The sequence below is a fragment of the Ptychodera flava genome, unplaced genomic scaffold, assembly GCF_041260155.1.
Source record: "Ptychodera flava strain L36383 unplaced genomic scaffold, AS_Pfla_20210202 Scaffold_116__1_contigs__length_214205_pilon, whole genome shotgun sequence".
NCBI lineage: Eukaryota > Metazoa > Hemichordata > Enteropneusta > Ptychoderidae > Ptychodera > Ptychodera flava.
This window is the reverse complement of record NW_027248298.1, coordinates 168,717-177,985: the sequence shown is the minus strand read 5'-3', so window position 1 is coordinate 177,985 and position 9,269 is coordinate 168,717. Positions and strand designations below refer to the sequence as shown.

The following is a 9,269-nucleotide window of genomic DNA, read 5'->3' as shown; positions in this document are numbered from 1 at the left end:
CGCTATCGCCCTCATGACCAGGCAATAGGTGTTTACTAAGTTTTTCTTCAGAGAATTGAAGCAATAATGCTGTTCATACATGATTCTGTGACTTACAATTCACCGACAAGAGCATTGCCACACTTGAACTGCACACATCTGAACTTGGCAATAGCCACCACAAATATATCTCTGCAATGTCAAACAAGAATGGAAATGACAGTACTATGGAAGGTACCTTGTGAATTCTCATCAATTGTTTCAGAATAATGACTGCATCTACGATTGAAAATCTTCAGATAAATCACTGATATTGTTATCTGACAACCTGCCATTGAGATCATGAACAGTGTATCTTACCTGTCCCATGTGGTCAAGTAGTTCTGTAAATGTGTAGCATTGGACTGCATGCCAGCGTTGATGGTGTTCTGGATCTTTTTGGTCTCATCGTCTTTCTCAATAACCACATAGATTGGCTGAAACAAACAATGACATGGCTGTAATGGTTGTAGGATACCAAATCACAAGTCAGGACACAACCGACATATGACACACAGTGTTAAAAAATAGTGACAACATCACTGTTCGCTCCCATATATTTATCAAAACAAGTCAACATTGTATGAAACATGGACATACATATACAGACAGACTGACATACACAGACTGGCACAGAGTGATGACATTGACCCCAAGTGTGCCTTGGCCCATGGAGAGTAGCACAGATATAACAAACAGCTGAAAGTAATGATAAAATAGTTACGTATAGGCCTATACAGGCACTGAGAGTGAATATGTTACAGCAATTTGATTAGTTTCTTTTCCTTTTCTACTTCTGTGATAATCTTTCAGACAATCAATCTGCAAGGCAGTTTATTTATTGACAATATGTTATATTTTACAAGCACACAGCAAACTGTTCTTGATTTTTTCATTTACAATATTTGACACAGACTGAAATACATAACATGCAACCAATGTTTACACTTTGCCCACACACCAGATACATGGAGAAATTTCAACATACAATCATCAACTCAGAAACCCTACATGGAAAAGTAAACATTGTTTTCTTCCAGAACAGCTGGTGCATCCACATCTGGAACTACTTACAAACTTTACCAAGAGATAAAGTTAAACTGTGGTGAACTTGACTATTCCTTTCAAATCCTTACCTAACTTGACATCTTAAACTAAAATACACTGCACGGTTAATTGCGCACAAAAATACATCGGGGGACCATTTGATAAGGGACGGTGTCTGGAAGATCGATGAGGTACATTACCTTTTTTTCCAATCCATTGTACATGCTTTTTTCCCACTCTCCCACTTTTCTTTTTGTCAAACCTTCTCTGGCTGAATTTTTTATTGGCATTTGTTTGGAATTTTTTCAAAATCTGCCAGGATTTTTTTACAGCATTTCAACACCAAATACAGTTTACCATATCAAATGCTTACTAAATCACCACATTATATACTCTTAGTTCCAGTAGGTATAAAATTGCCAAAAAAAATCTTAAAACTACAAAATGAAAGATATCCCAGTAAAACTGAAAGTTTCGCAAAGTTGCCCCAAAAATTCAAAATTCCGGATTTCAACTTAATTTCAATATATCTTATTAACAAAAACCCTAAGAACCCGTTTACTAAATATCAAAGCAATCAGACTAATAAATTTTGAGAAACAAATTTTTTGACCAAAAATGATAAAAATTGCCCCCAAAATACAAAATTCAAGATTTCATCCTAATTTTGAATATATCTAATTAACATAAACCCTAGGAACCTGTACACTAGATATCAAAGCTACCTGATCAGAAGTTTTAGGAGAAAAATATTTTGACCAAAAAAGGCAAAAATTGCCCCAAAAATAAACAAGCGACCTAGCGGCCGATATAGCTCCGCTGTGTTTATGTAGAGAATAACTATTTTTGACACATGTTGATGAAGAAGGTGGAAATCTTTGATAGCTCAATGCAGTGGCCAGAAAAAAGTAGCTAAAATAGCTGCAAAAATACACAATCAAAGATTTCATCATACTTTGAATATATCACATCGGATCATCCCTAAGAACATGTCAACCAAAGCTATCTGATGAGTAGTTTTTTGGAGAATAAAATTTTCTGACCAAAAATGGCAACAATTGCCCCCAAAAATAAAATTTGCAGATTTCATCATAATTTCAAAAGATCAAATTTAGTTCATCTATAGAAACCTGTATACCAAATTTCAAAGCTGTTAGAGCAGTTATGTTATGCTATGTTATATCTATTTATTAAAGTGTTATGTGTGGTCTTAAACAGCTTGGTTGCCTCACCCAGCCCCAAGGGCTTACAAGACACGAAAACAGTATATTTTGAGAAACATTTTTTAACCAAAAATGGAAAAAATTGACCCAAAAATTCAAAATTGCAGATTTCATCATAATTTCAATAAATATTATTTAGTTCATCTATAGAAACCTATATACCAAATTTCAAAGCTATCAGATGAGTAGTTTTGGAAATACACATTTTTTGACCAAATATGGCAAAAATTGCCCCAAAAATACAAAATTACAGATTTCATCAAAATTCCACATATATTACTTAGCTCATCTGTAGAAACCTGTATACCAAATTTCAAAGCTATCAGACCAGTACTTTTTGAGAAATACATTTTTTGACCAAAAATGGCAAAATTGCCCCAAAATTACAAAATTGCAGATTTCATCATAATTTCCATAAATATCATTAAGGTGATCTGTAGAAACCTGTATACCAAATTGCAAAGCTATCAGATGAGTAGTTTTGGAAATACACATTTTTTAACCAAAAATGGAAAAAATTGCCCCAAAAATACAAAATTGCAGATTTCATCATAATTTCAATAAATATCATTTAGTTTATCTGTAGGAACCTGTATACCAAGTTTCAAAGCTATCAGATGAGTACTTTTGGAAATACACATTTTTGACCAAATATGGCAAAAATTGCCCCAAAAATACAAAATTACAGATTTCATCAGAATTCCATATATATTACTTAGTTTCTCTATAGAAACCTGTATACCAAATTTCAAATTTATCAGACCAGTACTTTTAGAGAAATACATTTTTTGACCAAAAATGGCAAAAATTGCCTTAAAAATGCAAATTTGCATATTTCTGCACAATTTGAACAAATCTGAAATAGATCATCCCTAGGGACATATGTACCAAATATCAAAGCTATCAGATGAGTAGTTTTGAAGAAGAAGATTTTTAAAGATTTTTTTACCAAAAATGACAAAAATTGCCTTAAAAATACAAATATGCAAATTTTACCACGATTTGAACAAATCTGACTGAAGTCACGCTAAATAAATTGCATATCAAATTTCAAAGCAATCGGACAAGCGGTTTCAGAGATTTTTTTACCAAAAACACCAAAAAATGCCCCAAAAATACAAATATGCAAATTTCACCACAATTTGAACAAACTTAAGTGAGGTTACCCCAAGTGAACTGCATATAAAATTTCAAAGCAATTGGACTTGCGGTTTCAGAGGAGTAGGCAATTGTTGACGGACGACGGACGACGACGGACGACGACGGAAAATCAACCTATTTGATAAGCTCCGCGTCGCTGACAGCGGAGCTAAAAAAAATTGCCAGTTTCAACATACCTTCAATACATTATATTGAGATTAATCTTAGATACCTGTATACCAAATATCAAAGCTATCAAATCAGTAGTTTTTGGATAAAATTTTTTATATCAAAAATTGGGAAAATTGCCTCAAATTACAAATATGACAATATCAATAAAATTTGTACAAGCATATCTTCAATACATTATATTGAGATTAATCTTAGATACCTGTATACCAAATATCAAAGCTATCAATCAGTAGTTTTTGGATAAAAAATTTTTTTATCAAAAAATTGGGAAAATTGCCCAAAATTACAAATATGATAATATCAATACAATTTGTACAAGCATGACTGAGGTCATCCTGAGGAACATGAATATTAAGTTTCATAGCAATCAGACAAGCGATTTCAGAGAACAAGATTTTTTTGACTAAAAACGGAAAAAATACCCTAAAAATACAAACATGCAAATTTCATCCCAATTTTTGCACACATAATTTAGAATACCTAAAGAAATCTGCATACCAAGTTTCAACCAAATCTGACCAATACTTACTGAGTTTTAGTCATTTTCAGGATTTTTCTTTTTTTCTCCCTCATTTGCATATTTTTGGCACTGACATGTTCATTTGTACAAATTCACATCTCCACCCCTAGGTGCACCTGTACACCAAATACTAAGACAGTAAGTGCTACGGTTTAGGAGTTTTTGATGTGGACGGACATACATACATATACATACATACATACATACATACAGACGATATTTTTCCACCTTATAAGAATACCTCCCATTTGCATATATACATATGCATATATGGGAGCTAAAAACTGTACAAAACTGACAATCTATTTCAGACCATACACCTCTGTCAATCAAATTTACCGTATATTTCACACACTTGGCAACTGATCTTACATTGAATATGGTAGGTAAGTCTAAAATGGTTTGACCACACGCAGCAAATTGTCCTACAGCGTAGACTTTGTACAGAGTGGACCTGTAATTCATTTTTTGAATTTACTTACCTCTTTTGTGGATCTCCTTCTTGTGAGTAGATCTGGAAGTCTTTGGATGGATAAGATGGCAACCGTCATTAGACTGCTGGTGTTGTTCACTATGTTGGCTAGTTTCTTCAGTGTTGGTGAAAATTCAAGCTGTATTAACGCAAAGGAACGACACGAATCAAGTGTTTGACCGAATTCAGGGTTATGCATGTACTGCCACGGCGGAGGCGTTGAGGCGTCGTGGCAGCCTGGACGTCCTAGTACCATGCATCAAGCAACCCACTACAGGCCCATGACAGTACCCCCCCTGGAACTTTATTGTGTATTAAGCTATCCATAGAGAAGACGTACAGTACTCTTTTATTGTGAGCTGCTACCCTGCAGCGAGGCACGCTTTTTTATTTATTTATTTATTTTTTGCGTAGGGTGGGTTGGAATTTTGCGGTGTGAACTTGAGTGTGGCAGGAGTTGAAATGGACGATATATAGCGTTGATCACACTGGCATGCGCATGGATAATGACGTGGAAAGGGTGACGCAAGTTGTTTAGATAACGGTTAAATGAGGCAGTTGGTAGATTAGGTTATGTCTCAAGTGCATCCAGTGAGTGGTATAGGAGTACCTGCGACGCATGGTGACCATACATGCCAAGGTCTAGACCCTTTTCCTCCGTGTCCCTCCAGACGTTAACAATAATTATAGCAGAGCCATAATCACCCATTAAAATTAACAAGATAGAAACCGTGAAGATTTACACGTGCAGAAGTTATCTCTTGATACTTAAACATGCAGGCTATATTAACCCTTACAGTAATATAATTTTTTCCACCAAATTGTAGTACAACATTTTACCTGTTTTTTTGCGAATTTTTCTGTAATTTTCTGGCTAATTTGGACCATATAAACATCATATTTTATTTGCTACAGTTTTTTATCAAAATTTTGACAGAAATCTGGAAAAAATTTACAAAGAGTATGCTTTCTAAAGGTGACAAAAATCGACTTTGGCGCTCAGAGAGTTAATGGCTCAAACAGATTCTTTTTATGCCTTCTTGAAATTTTTTCAATTGACAATAAACTGTCCCTTTATAATTATACATGGCCTGTAATCATCAAGATTTTTATATTTTGAAAAAAGAAGAGAATTTTATGTCCTTGAGTAATGCAGACATTACCATAATATTTTAACTTAAAATGTACTGAGCTATAGTAAGGTAAAACCGACATTCACTCTCAACTTGGACAAGACACTCAGGTTGGTTACCTTGTCTCCTTCAAGCACGACCTTGACTCTGAACAATGGATTCGGTGAACTCTTGCCATCCCCATTGATAGCTCTGGACAACTCTTGCAGAGACCACTTCACTTCACGTTCAACAAGCTTACCATTCTGTCCATCTTTTCTGTGTACCGGTACCAATGATTCTGGACCTGGTGGAAGGAGTATAAAAAAAATTTATCAGATGCCATGCAATTGTGATTTTAACTTTGAAATGATATGTGTGAGTGTTTTCTCCAAAGGATGAGTAAACATAAACAAATATAAAACATGAGCAATAATTCATTCACATGTATGTAAAGGGCAGTACCTGGATAAATTTTATCCAGATTACCTGGCCAGGTTCCAAATGTATAAAAATACCGTCAAGGACACTATGTGCTCACATTCGGTTTGAATTGGTCCATTTGAGAAATATTTAAACCAGGAAAAACAAGAATGACAAAAGCAAATAAGGTCTCTAACTTAGGTACATGTACTGGAGGTCATCTTTAGGAACATGCATATCAACTCCTATAGCAATGGGAGAAGCAGATCCTAAATATACAAGCAAATGTCAACAACAAAAAAAACAGAGAAGGCTTGATTAAAAGAAAAGGTGGAGTGGGCAAAAAATGCACAAGGGATCTGGTAAAAAAGTAATGCTACATCATCAATCTTCTAGACCCTACCCCCTCCTGAATATCAAATGTTCCATCCCTTGGTATTACATAAGACCAAATGACAGGAAGTACATTTACAACCTTGGAGATTTTTAATTAATGCCATGAGTGTTATCATTCTAATGTAAACAGCACTTAAGTTAGTTACAGATAGTGAAATGTCTCTACGCTGTGGGCGGTGATTACAACATCTGGAATTATCCTGGATCCAAATTTCTCATCAGTTCTTGTATGTCTTACATAAAAAAGTTGCAAACATTGGTCCAAAATGAAAAAAATCACCTCAGCTTTGTTTTCTGGATCAAATTTTCCTACAAATTGAAACCAAATATGACAAAATTATGTTCACACCTTCAAAATGTCACACAACATATCCTGGGTTGGTGTAGGTCATTTAAGGTCAAAAACTGAGAAAATTACCTAAAATATACAAATTTGGGGGTTTCCCAACACTTTGAGCAGAAATTTATCTCATTACATCTTTCGGGACTCTTATACCAAATTACAAAGCTATCAAACATGGGACTTTATACCAAATTACAAAGCTATCAAACAAGTAATTTTGAGATAAAGTTTTCTTGACCAAAATGACAATATTGTCGTAAAAATGCAAATTTTTAATGTTTCAGGACAATTTCCACATATCGAACTATTGTCATCTCTGTACGTCTGTGTACCAAATATGAAAGCTGTCTGTCCAGGGGTTTTAAAAAGGAAATACTGTTTAGGATTTTTTGACAAAAATGACAAAATTGCTCCAAAATAGTAATTTTCCCAATTTTGTCATAATTTCAACAAATTAGAAGAGTTACTGTAACACCCTTGCAAAGAGTCAACCAAAATTTTAGAGCGATTGGGCTGGCGGTTTCAGAGAAGAAAAATTTTTACTGAAAATGAGAAAAATCACAAAAAAATTCAACAAAAATACAAAATTAAGGATATCTTCACAATATTCATAAAACTGTATAAGGTTCACCTAAGGTACTTGCACACAAATTTTCAAAGCAATCAAAAAAGCGGTTCTTGAGTTATTAATTCTTAACCATTTTCACATTTTGTAAGCTCATTTGCATAATTTTGGCAATGCAGACTTCATTTGAACAAAATCCCATCTATAGCCCAGGATGCATCCACACACCAATACCAAGCTGAAACGTGCAGCGGTTTGCGTGAATTGACGGACATACTGTACGTACATACATACATACATACATACCCGACACATACATACATACATACACACATACATACAGACGCCATCGACTTCAGCCTATACGATAAACTCACATTGGTTTAACCAAATGTGAGCTAAAAATGACATCATGCTAGGGGACATTAGAAATGTTACCGGGGGTTCCAACACTATGTACCTATGTTCCAAAACATTAGCGAATACACTGACATGTGTGCAGTCCATGTTCACTACAAACTTGCCCTCCAATGTACATGAGGGCCTGGCAATTCTTACGAGCATATCATCCACTTGCACAGCAAATGTACATACATTTATATTGATGTTTGGTTTTTTGTTTTGTATATATATATCAAACACGGTTTTTATTCAACTAGACTATCAGCAGGCCATCTTGTTCCACTTCTACATTTACAACAAACATTTTATAAATCAATGAATCCAATTGCAATGACTGAATTCTACCAAACTCAGAGACGGAAACACAAGAATTACCTCTTGTCCATCTGTTCTGAAAACTTCATAAAATTGTGTGTCTCATTGTGCTGACGATATCATCATGTATGATAGCTAGTCTTTTCTGGATGTTGTTACAATCGATGTCTGTGTTGCTCATCTTCAAACTCTAGATTGTCGTAGACTCTCTTTCCATCGATCTTTATCAGCAGCATCTCACTGATCCGCTTGCAGTTCCTTGAGATGGTCAGATTGGCTGTCTTGTAGTCATCCACTATTGCTTACACCTAAGGGAAAGTCAGGAGGGTGAACGACCCGATCATGACATAGTGTTTCATGATTTTAATACATGGAGTGCAAATGTATCAACCAGATCTACTGGAAAATTAGCAGCTTTTGAAGTTACCTATCCTGTGTGATTCAAATTCCTGCTGAAAAACTTACAGTTGCATACACTGGTTTGGTAGTTGAAAGGTCAACCATTTGAGTTCTGTTGTTTTTCCAACCAAAATTTTGTGCAACATTTGAAGTTTTATGAATTTTTCGTAATTTTTTTGATAATTTTGGACCAAATGGACATCATATTTCATTGGCTACAGTTCTTTTATCAAAATTTTTGCAAAAATGACTTTGGCGCTCAAAGGGTTAACCACACCACTGATTAAAATTTTCATTCCCCATGTGAAAATTATCATAATAATAGCCCATGCATTATCATAATAATAGCCCATGCATTATCATAATATAACCATGCATTATCATAATAATAACCCATGCTACATAAATGTATATTACATAGCTTATCAGTCCTTCATATACAAAGGATTTTATATATAATATGAATGACAAACAAGAAAGATCTTATCATGTAAGTAAATAAACAGGATGTAGATTGAAGTACATCTTTCTCAGATATTTATGGTCGTGTGAAGATAAGAATGGACAGTGAAATTGATCCAAATGTTATCACACTTGTGTAATTGGTTTGTAAAGTTGTTCCAAAACTTGCTGCAGTATCAGTACTTGTAATTAACTTGCGGCAAAGAACAGACGGATGATAGTGTTGTTTCACAGCAGGCT

General features: G+C 34.6%; 1 long non-coding RNA gene across 1 annotated transcript; it reads right to left on the bottom strand.

The window, feature by feature from the left end:
- Positions 1-336: 336 nt before the first annotated feature.
- Positions 337-8,967, bottom strand: LOC139126670 (uncharacterized). Its single transcript, XR_011550683.1, has 4 exons — positions 8,229-8,967; positions 5,865-6,031; positions 4,623-4,751; positions 337-455 (listed from the first exon to the last, which is right to left on the bottom strand). It is a non-coding gene; the product is annotated as an uncharacterized lncRNA (long non-coding RNA).
- Between the last annotated feature and the right edge of the window lie 302 nt (positions 8,968-9,269).